The following is a 12,281-nucleotide window of genomic DNA, read 5'->3' on the forward strand; positions in this document are numbered from 1 at the left end:
ACAACAAACACATTATGAGATGGCAACTTAAACTTCAGTGTGGTGAGCGTGTGTGTGTGTGTGTGTGTGTGTGTGTGTGTGTGTGTTTGTGTGTGTGTGCGTGTTCGTGCGTGTGAGTGTGCGTGCGTGAGTGCATTCGTGCGTGCGTACGTGCGTGCGTGCGTGTTTGCGTGCGTTAGTTTGATATACAAAACCTTTTTTTCGTATGAATAATCAAATGTACGCAACAAGCTTCGTTTTGCAGATTCCGGATGACACGGGGATCTTTAAAATAGGCTGACGACGGCGTACACTTCACACAACAAATCTGAAATATAAAGACATTTCACCGGTTTTGCGATATATGTTATTCACACACACACACACACTTACGTGGGTGATTCTTGAATCTTGTATCAGTCACCATGGAAACTGTCCCTGTCAGACTGCATAAATGTCTTTTTTTCTTCTTTTTTTTCTTCTTTTTCTTTTCTTCTTTTTTTTTCTTCTTTTTTTGTGTGTGTTTGCTCACGGTGACAATAGAACGACATTTAACGAACATTATCGCAAATTTGCAATGATTTGGTAATGAGCGCTATGGTTGTTTGAAACTAACTACCGCCCGTGACAGCGGCGTGCTTGCATGAGGATTTCAAAGGTTATTTCAGTCAACGGAGCCGGCTCAAGACACCATACATACTTTTTGTCTGTCAACCCCGGCCAAACAAAATCTATATATATATTATACTAGATGAATGACCGGCTTCGCCGGGTGGATCGCGAGACAGAGTATGCAGCGTGGTGGTTTGCCGGCTTAGAGCACGTGTTGAAAATTTTCATCGACCAGTTTGTGCCCGGGGTCCACCTGAATATGCCCACAAAATTTGATGCAGATCCGTCGAGATCTTTTGCAGTGCATCGCGAACAGACAGACACACAGATACACACACAGACAGTAGTCGTACCTACCATCTACTGCAGAGCTTCTGGGTAGACGACATTTCTGTAGTGGAATGCATGAATGGAGACTATTATAGTTAGCAACTAAACGTAGGTTCGAACTACGCAGTTCGTAACTACAGATTTAGTCAGTCTGCAATGCATGAGAGCGAACTTGGTCGAGACTACTTAGTTACCAACAAAAAGAGTAGGTCATAACTTTCAAGTGACGTCACGGGGAATCCCCGTCACTGCGCAGGCGCGGTGAACTCTTCACCTTCGAAAGTGGTAAACAAACCAGCATGGGATTGGGAGCATGGTAACAGTGCGAACTTGAGTAGTTGATCGATGCAATATTATTTTGGCGAGCAAACAAAACAAACATAAGCAGAACGCAAATGTTTCTCTCAGTTCTTCCGCACATTACGAGAGCTAAAACTGCCCGACCGGGTAGATGTACGCAGCATATAGGCTGAGTCAGTTTCGTCGAAGATTTGAGTGATGGCTCAGTCGGTATGTACTGGGAATAGGTCCGTGTCCCTCATACTGATTGTGCATTTTAAAGTAAAGCTGGAACTTTGTAACAGACAATGATGTATAGAGATTACACAACGTCATCGAGTGAGGGACCGAAAAATATTGAAACTCGAGGATGATTTTTTTGTGGTATCAACCGAGACCGTAGGTCGAGGTTGATACCACACAAAAAAATCATCCGAGAGTTTCAATATTTTTTGGTCCCTCACAAGATGACGTTTGTGTAATTTGTGTATACAATGATCAACGACAAAGACAAAAATTAAAACAAAAACAACACGAACTCTTTTCCATCGAGGAATGGTGGAAGGAAAATAACACAACCGGAAATAGATCTAGATCTAAATTGATCTCTATGACCCGTGCCTTGATACCATTGAGATCATAGGAGATGCACAGCAGTGCCGATACCAGGTTTCTTTAGCTTCACTTTAAAATGATATCAGAACGATAGTTATTCACTTGAAAGTGAACACAGGAGAGTTGTATACATAGAGATTACACAACGTCATCGAGTGAGGGACCGAAAAATATTGAAACTCGAGGATGATTTTTTTGTGGTATCAACCGAGACCGTAGGTCGAGGTTGATACCACACAAAAAAATCATCCGAGAGTTTCAATATTTTTTGGTCCCTCACAAGATGACGTTTGTGTAATTTGTGTATACAATGATCAACGACAAAGACAAAAATTAAAACAAAAACAACACGAACTCTTTTCCATCGACGTGTGAATACACAACCGGAAATAGATCTAGATCTAAATTGATCTCTATGACCCGTGCCTTGATACCATTGAGATCATAGGAGATGCACAGCAGTGCCGATACCAGGTTTCTTTAGCTTCACTTTAAAATGATATCAGAACGATAGTTATTCACTTGAAAGTGAACACAGGAGAGTTGTATACATGGATGTATTTAAGTTTGTGTTTCAATTTATGGGAGCGAAACTGACATTTCTGAACTGAAAAAAGTCGTGTTTTGTGGAGTTTAGAGTTGTCAGTAGAGACCGAGTAATCGTTGAAGAGAAATAATTGCATGGTTCACCGATGGAGAGTTAAACGACCATAAAACCGCACCACAGGTATGTCACGAAGCTGTCTAAGTTCTACACTATACAACAAAAGAAAATTGAATGAGGGAATCAAGACAATAGATCAACTCTCTCTCTCTCTCTTTCTCTCAGTCTCTATCTCTCTCTCTCTCTCTCTCTCTCTCTCTCTCTCACACACACAGGCATACGCACACACTAACACACCAACACACACACACACACACTCACTCTCTCCCTCTCTCTCTAAACCGCTAAGAGGGAGGGACAAAGTTGAGAACAAGAGTGCCAGATAAAGGAAGGAATGTAATTTGGAGCGATCATTAAACAAATTAAGAAACAAGCAAGTTAGCAAGCAAATCCTTGAAAATGTGTGATGTCATACAAAAGGAGCCAACAATGTGTTGGCCTGGTGTTCTACTTGCAAAATAAACTAGTAAAAGAATTGTGAGATGTAAAGAGAAAAGATTAACTGGAAACACTACCGAATTACAAGACATCATCAGTGATTTGAATCATTCACCTATGATTTTCTTCCTTTTTTCCAGATCGGGTAGAATACTTTATGTCAGTGACATATTTAAATGATTGCAATTTTGTGCTGGTCTTTAACATGAATAATTAGATACAATGAATACATTATTCAATGAGTAGGAAGTGACAATATTTTAATGTGTATGATCTTGTTTGATGAATGCCGCAAACACTCTGAGAAGTTCTTCTAAGCAAGCAAAGAAACAGAGGTTTTTGTAACTTAGACACTCTGTCTATAAGGAAGCTAGCTGTTGCTTGAACATCATTTGAAAATTAATCTGCGCCAGTTTAAATGCATTGCTTCGGTATGGTAGAGCTGATCATCAAAATGCATCTCATGTGTGAAATTTTAGCTTTGATGTTGCACTGACTTCAGAAGACTAACCTGTTTCGTGAGTAAAAACTGCAAACATTTCAAGCTGACAAGAGCAGAACGATGTTAAAATATAAGATATGATAAGGGAAATGTGAAGGCTAAATTAAACAAAGAATGAAATTGTAACCCACTCTGTACAAGTGGCGCGTTTTGCTGCATTTATCATCTTTTATTCTTTCATGTGTTCTTTTGAGTTTCCGACAACATTTGTTGTGTCATTGTGTATGAACGTTTTAATTTAAATGATGATAAACAATGATTGCATATTTTGTGTAAACGATTTCGCTCAACGTCTCAGATGTGGCATGCAGGCTTCACGTGGAATAAAACCATCCCTCCACTTTAACATATACCAGCTGTCAAAAACACGTGTGTTTACTTTGAAGTGTTGGAATGTTTGATCAATTAATTTGTTTAACTTCTACTGGCATCAATCCGCAAAATGTATTCATTCAAACATTCCAACTTTGCACATGACCCAGTCAGAATGTAAATGTTTGGTATGTATCAAAGTGTATAGATGGCCTAACCTCATGTAAGAGCCCATGCAGATATAAAATAGTAAGCCAAACTTGGCGTTTGCAAGAGGAACGGTGCCTTGAAACTGACAGCAGCAACAACAATTTAATTATCCACAATCACAGTGTCACTCAGCTTTTCACCCCATCCAAACCACCAGCCATCCTCTCACTAAAAACCAAAACAAACTCCCCAAAACACACACACACACACACATTAAAACACAGAGAATCATGAGATTTGTTTGTTTGTTTATTCATCCTGTAGAATGTTTCTTTAGCCACTGAGCCAACTATAATACTCGTCATAAAAAGTAGGCAGATCCGTTTGAGGGCAAATCTTTATGATGAGGCCGTTTATTAAAAAAACCAAATACAGGTTGACCCAAAAACAATGCAACCCACAACAAGTTAATAACCTACATTTGTGGACATAAACTTCAGCCTATGCATGACCCTTCTACAAAGTGACAATTTTGAAGATCAAATAGGCTGACTTTTGTGCAATTTTAAATTAAGTTCCCAATTTTGGGGATCGACTCAACGGTACGGGTTTTAAAATTGAGCGGTAGCCAAACGTGCCCGATCTAAGCGCTCAAGATTGTAACATTCGGGGCAATTCGAATCACAAAAGTATACCTTAATCAACATTCAGACCTGGGAATCCCTGTTTTGGACTTGGAGTATTCTCAAACAAACTTGGTGTATTTTTTTTTTAAATGAGCGTACTCCACATTTAAACATGCTTCACACGCGTCTGTCTATGAGTATATAACTGCTTTCTTCAGGTCACCGATGATCTAGGGGGTGTATACTCAGACATTCAGATAATATAAAAGCTAAAAGTCTGGAGGGTTTAAATTAAGTAAGTATTGATACCGTTCATGGTCAAACTTCGTTTTAGTGAATCGACCGCCGAATTTGGAATTTATTTTTTGAAATAGAGCACAAAAGTCAGACCATTTGACCAGTTACATTTGATCTACAAAATGTCCACTTTGTGGAAGGGTCATGCACTGGCTGCGGTTTATGTACCTTAAAAATAAAGTGATTCGGTCAACAGATGTAGAAGTTATTAGCATTGTTTTAGTGTTACATTTTTTTGGTTTATCCTGTATATGACTGAAAAAAGCTATTCATTCCCCAAACCTATTCAGAAAGCAGATTGGGTTTATATGACATAGTGTTTATACAGTGGAACATACAACACAGACACCCTGCAAAATCAAATTCGCAAAATCAATGTTCCCGCGTTAAAATTGACAAAAAATCAGAACTGCCAAAACAAAACATCTTCTGCACGTCAATAGAAAAAACAATCAAATCTGCATCCAAATCAGTCAGTTTTGTTCACATATCTGGTCTAACACTGACATCAAGGCATGTTGATTTGTGTAGGTGTCATTCCTCTGAGAAGCTGTAAAAGGCAGTTTTAGTGGGTAATGAGACAAAAACCGGTACGTTTTCGTAACTCCTCAACGCATTGCCTTCAACGTTGCGGTGATTTGTGCTAACAGTAGTAACACATGTGGGAAAGTTCATACGGATTTTAAAGTCATTTGAGACATTAGTCTGCTGTTAATTGACATTCCAGAAAGAGTTCTTAAATTGATGGTAGGTCTTCGCTGACTCATTGAAAAACAATTAATTTGTTGTTATCTTCAAGAACAATAACAGATGCGTCACACAATTAAATTTCATGTACATATTTTATCAGACATTGGCGGTATGAGGATTTCAACGCGAACATTAATATTTTGCCTCATTCAGAGCGCTGAGCGCAAATGTAGGCCTACGCCTAGAAAAGCTCACGGCTGACACGCTTAACTGATCATGGCTCTTGAAAGAGCATTTTCGAAGAATGTGTGTGTGCGTACAAGTGCGCTGTGAACAGTCATAGTTGAAAATGTATGAAATTAAAGGTAAATTGAAGCTTTCATTTTTCTTAATGCATGCTAATTTTTTTTACAAATTCAGTTCATTGGACAGGGTACATTTTTATTTTTAAAATTCGTTCTGGCATGTCGCGCAACAGCAGAACTAATATCTCACATGACTTGAGATTCCGTGTGTACTTAACGACATGTGTTAGCCCAAATCACTGACAAGTTTTAAGACAATGCGTTGAGGAGTTACTGAAATGTACCATTTTTTGGTCTCATTTTTGTACTTAACGACGTGTGTTAGCACAAATCACTGACAGTTTTAAGACAATGCGTTGAGGAGTTCTGAAATGTACCATTTTTGGTCTCATTACCCGCTAAAACGACTTCAAAAACTGAGAGGATTGACAACTACACGCTCAGCATGCCATAGCGTTCATGTTAGACAAGATATGTGTGAACAAAACGGACTGTTTTGGATAAAGATTTGATTGTTCTGTCTAATGACATGCAAAACATGTTTCGGTTTAGTTGTTCTGATTTGTGTTGTTGATTTTAACACGGGAAGCTTGATTTTGTGAATTTGATTTGTGTTGCAGGTTTCACTGCATAGACACTACGTCATGAAAACCCAATTTTGTTTCTGAATAAAGTAGGGAAATTAATGGCCTTTTCAGTCATATACTTGGTTTTTCAATCAACAGCCTCATCAGTAAGATCTGCCCTCAAACGCATCTGCCTACTTTTTATGACGGGTAGTGTAGAAACCTCTGCAAGCATTCTCAGCCGAATCAGATGGAAAAGCACAGAATTGTGATGGTACTCTGAATTTGATCATCGTCCCCAGCGAACCCAGGAACCAAGGTGCAAACAGCCTTCCCTTAATGTAGCGGTCCTTCCTGAAAAATAAAGAAAACATATAACTGAGCACCTTCAGTATTCACGGGGATGGGTTTTGGTTAGCGAGGGGAGGGTGTGTGTTGGGGGGAGAAGGTGTGTACGTGTTGAGCAGTGTGTGTGTGTGTGGGGGGGGGGGGGGTGAGGAAGCACTTGCTCTTCACATGACCATTGGGATCGGGGATGGTGTGTGTGATATTGTAATCTAAACTATTAAAAAAATCTGTGCGTGTATGAACTTTGTGCTCGGCAGAAATGTTTCTCGATTTTAGTCAAAAACAAGTGTGCCCTCAACTCAGTTTCGCTCTTCAGCATCAACACTATACAGTTTGAGTTTCATTGGGAAATGTGTCTCGATTTCAGTCCAAAACAGAACTTTCAGGATCCAAAGCACTCGCCTGTCAGCCTTTTTATTAAAATACATTCAACCCACCACATTTTCCAGTGATGAAGATTCTGGGGATGTGTGTTGATCCCATTGATTTTGGCCATTTCAGATCTGGCCAGTTGTACATGGGATAGGAACATAACTTCACCCAGACACATAAAATATTGACACCCTGACAGTCAGTGACTGCTTCATGTGCATAGTTGAATTTTGTTTATGAACGAATTTCTCAAAAGTCACTCGCAGAATTAAAGAAGTAACATTTTTGTTAATCTGAGAGTGGTTTCCACAACAAAATCTAACTCTGAGCAGGAAGAAGCCAGGGTGTTGAATGTAGAAGTATCCGAGTGAACAGATTCATTCTTATTCCATGTAAAAGCCTGGCAAGATCTATGATGGTGAACCAAGGGAAGAATAACTGTATGTGCCTTTAAAATAATTCCAGTAAATTAGTAATGATTTCATTTTATCTTGCAATTTTGTTTTACTTTCCTGTGCTGCATTAGTTCATTCACACTGTGTAATTTACTTTAAGAATAGTGGCAAAGGATTTGAGAAGAGAAAGAGAACTAAAACCAAGCTTTATGTACCATTTTGTATAAATAGTACAAATTGTACTATGCAAGGATACATACAGATGTAAGAATTTATTTTATACAAAGCCGTAATGTTTTTGTGTCAATAAACTTGCATCTCCTGCCACTACTCTCAGATTCAGATGTAACAAGTGTTGACATAGCTGAATGTATCTATCTAGATTGTAAGTGCATCTAATGTGAAACGCAGATCTCTTTACAACACAAGTACAAAAGTCTGCCAAAAACATCTACACAGCTTCAAACTACTATCACCAGTGCCAATTTACATATCATAAATCAATTTTACAATAACAATTTAATAGGCACAAGCAGGTACTTGGTAGTGGTACAGAAATGTGTGACTTACTCTTCATGGTAGTCTGTAAAGCAGCATGTCCACTCAGTCTGAATCCTCTCCAGAATCCATATATATCTGAATGCAAGAGCTGTATGAACACTTCATCACACATCATCTCTGGTTTCTTAGGAGGCCTGAAAAAATACACCATAAAATAATTAATTAACAATAAATAATAACTGTATTATAATTAAACCACTCGCTCATTGATTCTTTTATCCCCTCTTTCACAATCATAGTTTATACAGCAGCATTTACCTCTGACTCTGTTCATGCAGAGTAAATATCAAGTATTTAAACAGAAAAATAAGTCATTGTTGAATAACCCTTCTAAAAATACACAATAGACACAGTTTCAGTGGCAGTGATTCAAGTGAAGTCAGTTTCTTTCTTCATTTGTATACACACAAAAATTGTTTTGGGCCAGTTAGTGTTACTCTTGGCTTTACACACTTACTATATCAAATTATACATGCATTCAGCTTAGAAAACATACTTCTAATGTTGGGAGTGCAGTGTGAGCCAGGACATTTACAGCAAATAAGGATACACAACAGTTCATTCAGAGATAGATTTGCCATTCACTGCATTATATTGTTAGTTGAATGAGATAGATCTACAGCGATGCTTCAATGCATTAGATTAGCTTTGTTTTAGTGTCTACTGTTCATTGCTCCACCGTGGGAAATTCAGTCAACAGTGCACAGTTCCGAAGAAACCGATGCTGCTGTGCATAATCATTGATGCATTGACGATCGTTCATTGTCAATGTCACTGTCAGAAAAACAACAACTGTATCTTTCATCGTCACCACTACACAATGGCTCGTAGGCCTATTTTCCTATGACACTGAACACGGTTTCGGAGACACTCAGACAGTACTGCCTGGCCCATAGATCATGTCTAGATCTACCCTTGCTCTCACTTTCTAACAAATGTATTATTGCAATATAATCTGACACACACTCACACACCGAGGCGCACAAACGAACACACACACCGTGGGACACACAAACTACACGCACACAACGGATGAATCTTGCTCTTACCTGTTGGATGATCCAAACCGATTAAAATCAGCGACAGGAAGATGTACAAGCCAAATTTGTACAGTCGCTGATGTAAAAAGTGGAAATTTAGTCAATGTTCATAGCAAATCTCCCGACTCAAGGTAGATCGTGTCCCAAATCAGCTGTGCCGGTCACTTCACGACTTGTATTTGAACCCCCTCCAAAGCGCAATCAATGTTTCAACTTCTTTGTCGACATCATTCTTTGGTTCATGCGTCGGACTGCCGAATATTTGATTTTTTTGTACAGCAAAATCAAAGACTGTCATGGCGGCCGCCATTTGTATTTTTGCAATAGTTCGAAACTAAGGAATTTGGTCCTCCTCGGAGGAGGACCAAATTCAGGCAAGTTAGTCACCAACTTAGGTCGGAACATTTGAAAATATCGTGCCATGCATTGCGCACTAGAGCGATAGTTTCGAACTTTGGATTTAGTTCCCAACTAGCTTGGTAGTCTCCATTCATGCATTCCACTACTGGTCTGCCTGTTTGGTGCCAGAATGGTCAGAGTATCTGCTCTTCCCGTCCGTGACGCTGCGACGTAGAACATACCGTGGTTGAAGCAAGGCCCTGTGAAATCTACTCCCAAGACTGAATATGTCTGTCCTTTACTTTTATTTATGGTGAGGGCAAAGGCTGGCAAAGCTCCTGACTATTAATGGTTGCAATGAAAATTTACGATGGGAGGGGTAGTATTAGTGGCAATATTTTGAAGATGGGAGGGATTTTGTACACGAATTGCAATACTTAGATGTACTACCTGTGCAGAAAAGCTCTGCTTAGATTCGTTTTCGTTGTGTGGCGGAAGTGAAAGAAGTAAAGAAGTAGAGCCGAAAAAAAAGTGTTTAGTTTCGTAATTCGTATCGCGAAACAGAGTATTCACCGCGGTTCACCGCGCCGCGCTTAGAGCACGTGTTGAAAATTTTCATCGACCAGTTTGAATGACTCGCAAGAGAGTACAATGCGGTGGTGGTTGGTAAGCCATGTTGTTGCTGAAAGAGAAAAGGGCACAGTGTTGAAAGTGATTTGATCTTTTTTAAGACAGACACAGAAACACCGGCAAAGCTCCTGACTATTAATGGTTGCAATGAATATTTACGATGGAGGGGTAGTATTAGTGGCAATATTTTGAAGATGGGAGGGATTTTGTACACGAATTGCAATACTTAGATGTACTACCTGCGTTGTGTGGCGGAAGTGAAAGAAGTGAAGAAGTAGAGCCGAAAAAAAAGTGTTTAGTTTCGTAATTCGTATCGCGAAACAGAGTATTCACCGCGGTTCATCGCGCCGCGCTTAGAGCACGTGTTGAAAATTTTCATCGACCAGTTTGTGCCCGGGGTCCACCTCTTCATCTTCTTCTTCTTCGTTCATGGGCTTAGACTCCCACGTTCACTCATGTTTTAAGCACGAGTGGATTTTTAGGTGTATGACCGTTTTTACCCCGCCATTCAGGCAGCATACGCCGATTTCGGGGGAGGCATGCTGGGTATTTTCATGTTTCTATAACCCACCGAACTCTGACATGGATTACAGGATCTTTTCCGTGCGCAGTTGGTCTTGTGCTTGCGTGTACACACGAAGGGGGTTAAGTCACTAGCAGGTCTGCACATAAGTTGACCTGGGAGATCGGAAAAATCTCCACTCTTAACCCACCAGGCGGCAGCGACCGGGATTCGAACTCACGACCTCCCGATTAGGAGGCCGACGTCTTACCACTGCGCCACTGCGCCCGTCCCGGGGTCCACCTGAAAACACCTACCAAATGTGAAGCAGATCCATCGAGAACTTTGGCCGTGCATCGCGAACACACACACACACACACACACACACACACACACACACACACACACACACACACACAGACACAGAAGCCGTATATATATATACTAGATAAATACCCGCTTCGCCGGGTAACCGGCTTCGCCGGGAAGAAGTAGAGCCGAATACCCGGGTGAGTGGCGCACCGTACGCCGGCTTCGCCGGGAAGAAGTAGATGACAGCGTTGTGGACAGTGACCTTCTAAAAATAGTAACGGGAATATGGATGAAAGCGTTGTGGACAGTGACCTTCCAAAAATAGTAACGGGAATATGGATTGACGCCACACGAAGGAAGGGAGATAAACGCGCAAAACACTGGAGAAGATAAGGAAGAGTTACTGGGAATGGATGTAGTGGATCTACAGAAAAACCAAAATCGGTTCAGCGCTGCGCGCTGAGAGCACGTGTTGAAAATTCTCATCGACCAGGTTGTGTCCGGGGTCTACCTGAATATGCCCACCAAATTTGAAGCAGATCCATCGAGAACTTTGGTCGTGCATGGCGAACACACAGACAGACAGACAGACAGACAGACACAAGCCGTATATAGATATAGATATATATATATATATATACTAGAGGAATACCCGGCTTCGCCGGGGTGAATCGCGAGACAGAGACAGACAGCGTGGCGGTTCACCACAATCACCTTTGAATGACGTCAAGAGCGAGAATGCATAGAAATTACGTCATGAGCAAGGGAGATCATCCTTTACTCTGTGTGTGTCTCCACCGCCTACATTCCAACAAGGAATTTTGAAAGCAGGGAGCACACTAGAGGTAATGGAAGAGGTGGGGGGAGGGGGTAAGAATTAGATCTAGAAAGAACTCTTCACAGACAGCCTACTGGAGAATCAAACCCTTTCGGAGCCGATTGCAACACTGAACAAAAATAACCCGAGGAGAGTATATCTATATCTAAAAATATATAGAGATAGGTGACAGTGTATTTTTCGCGTGGCTATAAATTGATTCGACCTTTTCACTTTGACAGTAAGAACAACTTACGGGTGCAAGGGAAGCGTTCTGGACAGCGCAGTGACATTCTAAAAATAGTAACTTAGAAACGGGAATATGGATTGAAGCCACACGAAGGAAGGGAGATAAACGCAAAACACTGGAGAAGATAAGGAAGAGTTACTTATAATGGTGAAATGAACACAAAAACCAAAATCGGTTCAGCGCTGCGCGCTGAGAGCACGTGTTGAAATATCTCATCGATGATATTGTGTCCGGGGTGTAGCTGAATACGGTGTCCAAATTTGAAAAAGATCCACCGAGAACTTTGGCGTTGTGATGTGGTGTAGCGGCTTTGGTGTGTCGGTATGGGGGCCCGGGTAGCTGAGGTGGAA

At 40.6% G+C, this 12,281-nt stretch overlaps 1 long non-coding RNA gene across 1 annotated transcript; it reads right to left on the reverse strand.

Moving 5' to 3' along the window:
* Window positions 1-6,425: 6,425 nt before the first annotated feature.
* Window positions 6,426-9,552, reverse strand: LOC138958735 (uncharacterized). The gene is made up of 3 exons (XR_011453491.1): window positions 9,091-9,552; window positions 8,051-8,175; window positions 6,426-6,719 (listed from the first exon to the last, which is right to left on the reverse strand). It is a non-coding gene; the product is annotated as an uncharacterized lncRNA (long non-coding RNA).
* Window positions 9,553-12,281: the final 2,729 nt, after the last annotated feature.

The sequence above is a fragment of the Littorina saxatilis genome, linkage group LG2 (assembly GCF_037325665.1).
Source record: "Littorina saxatilis isolate snail1 linkage group LG2, US_GU_Lsax_2.0, whole genome shotgun sequence".
In the NCBI taxonomy this organism is placed as follows: Eukaryota; Metazoa; Mollusca; class Gastropoda; order Littorinimorpha; family Littorinidae; genus Littorina; species Littorina saxatilis.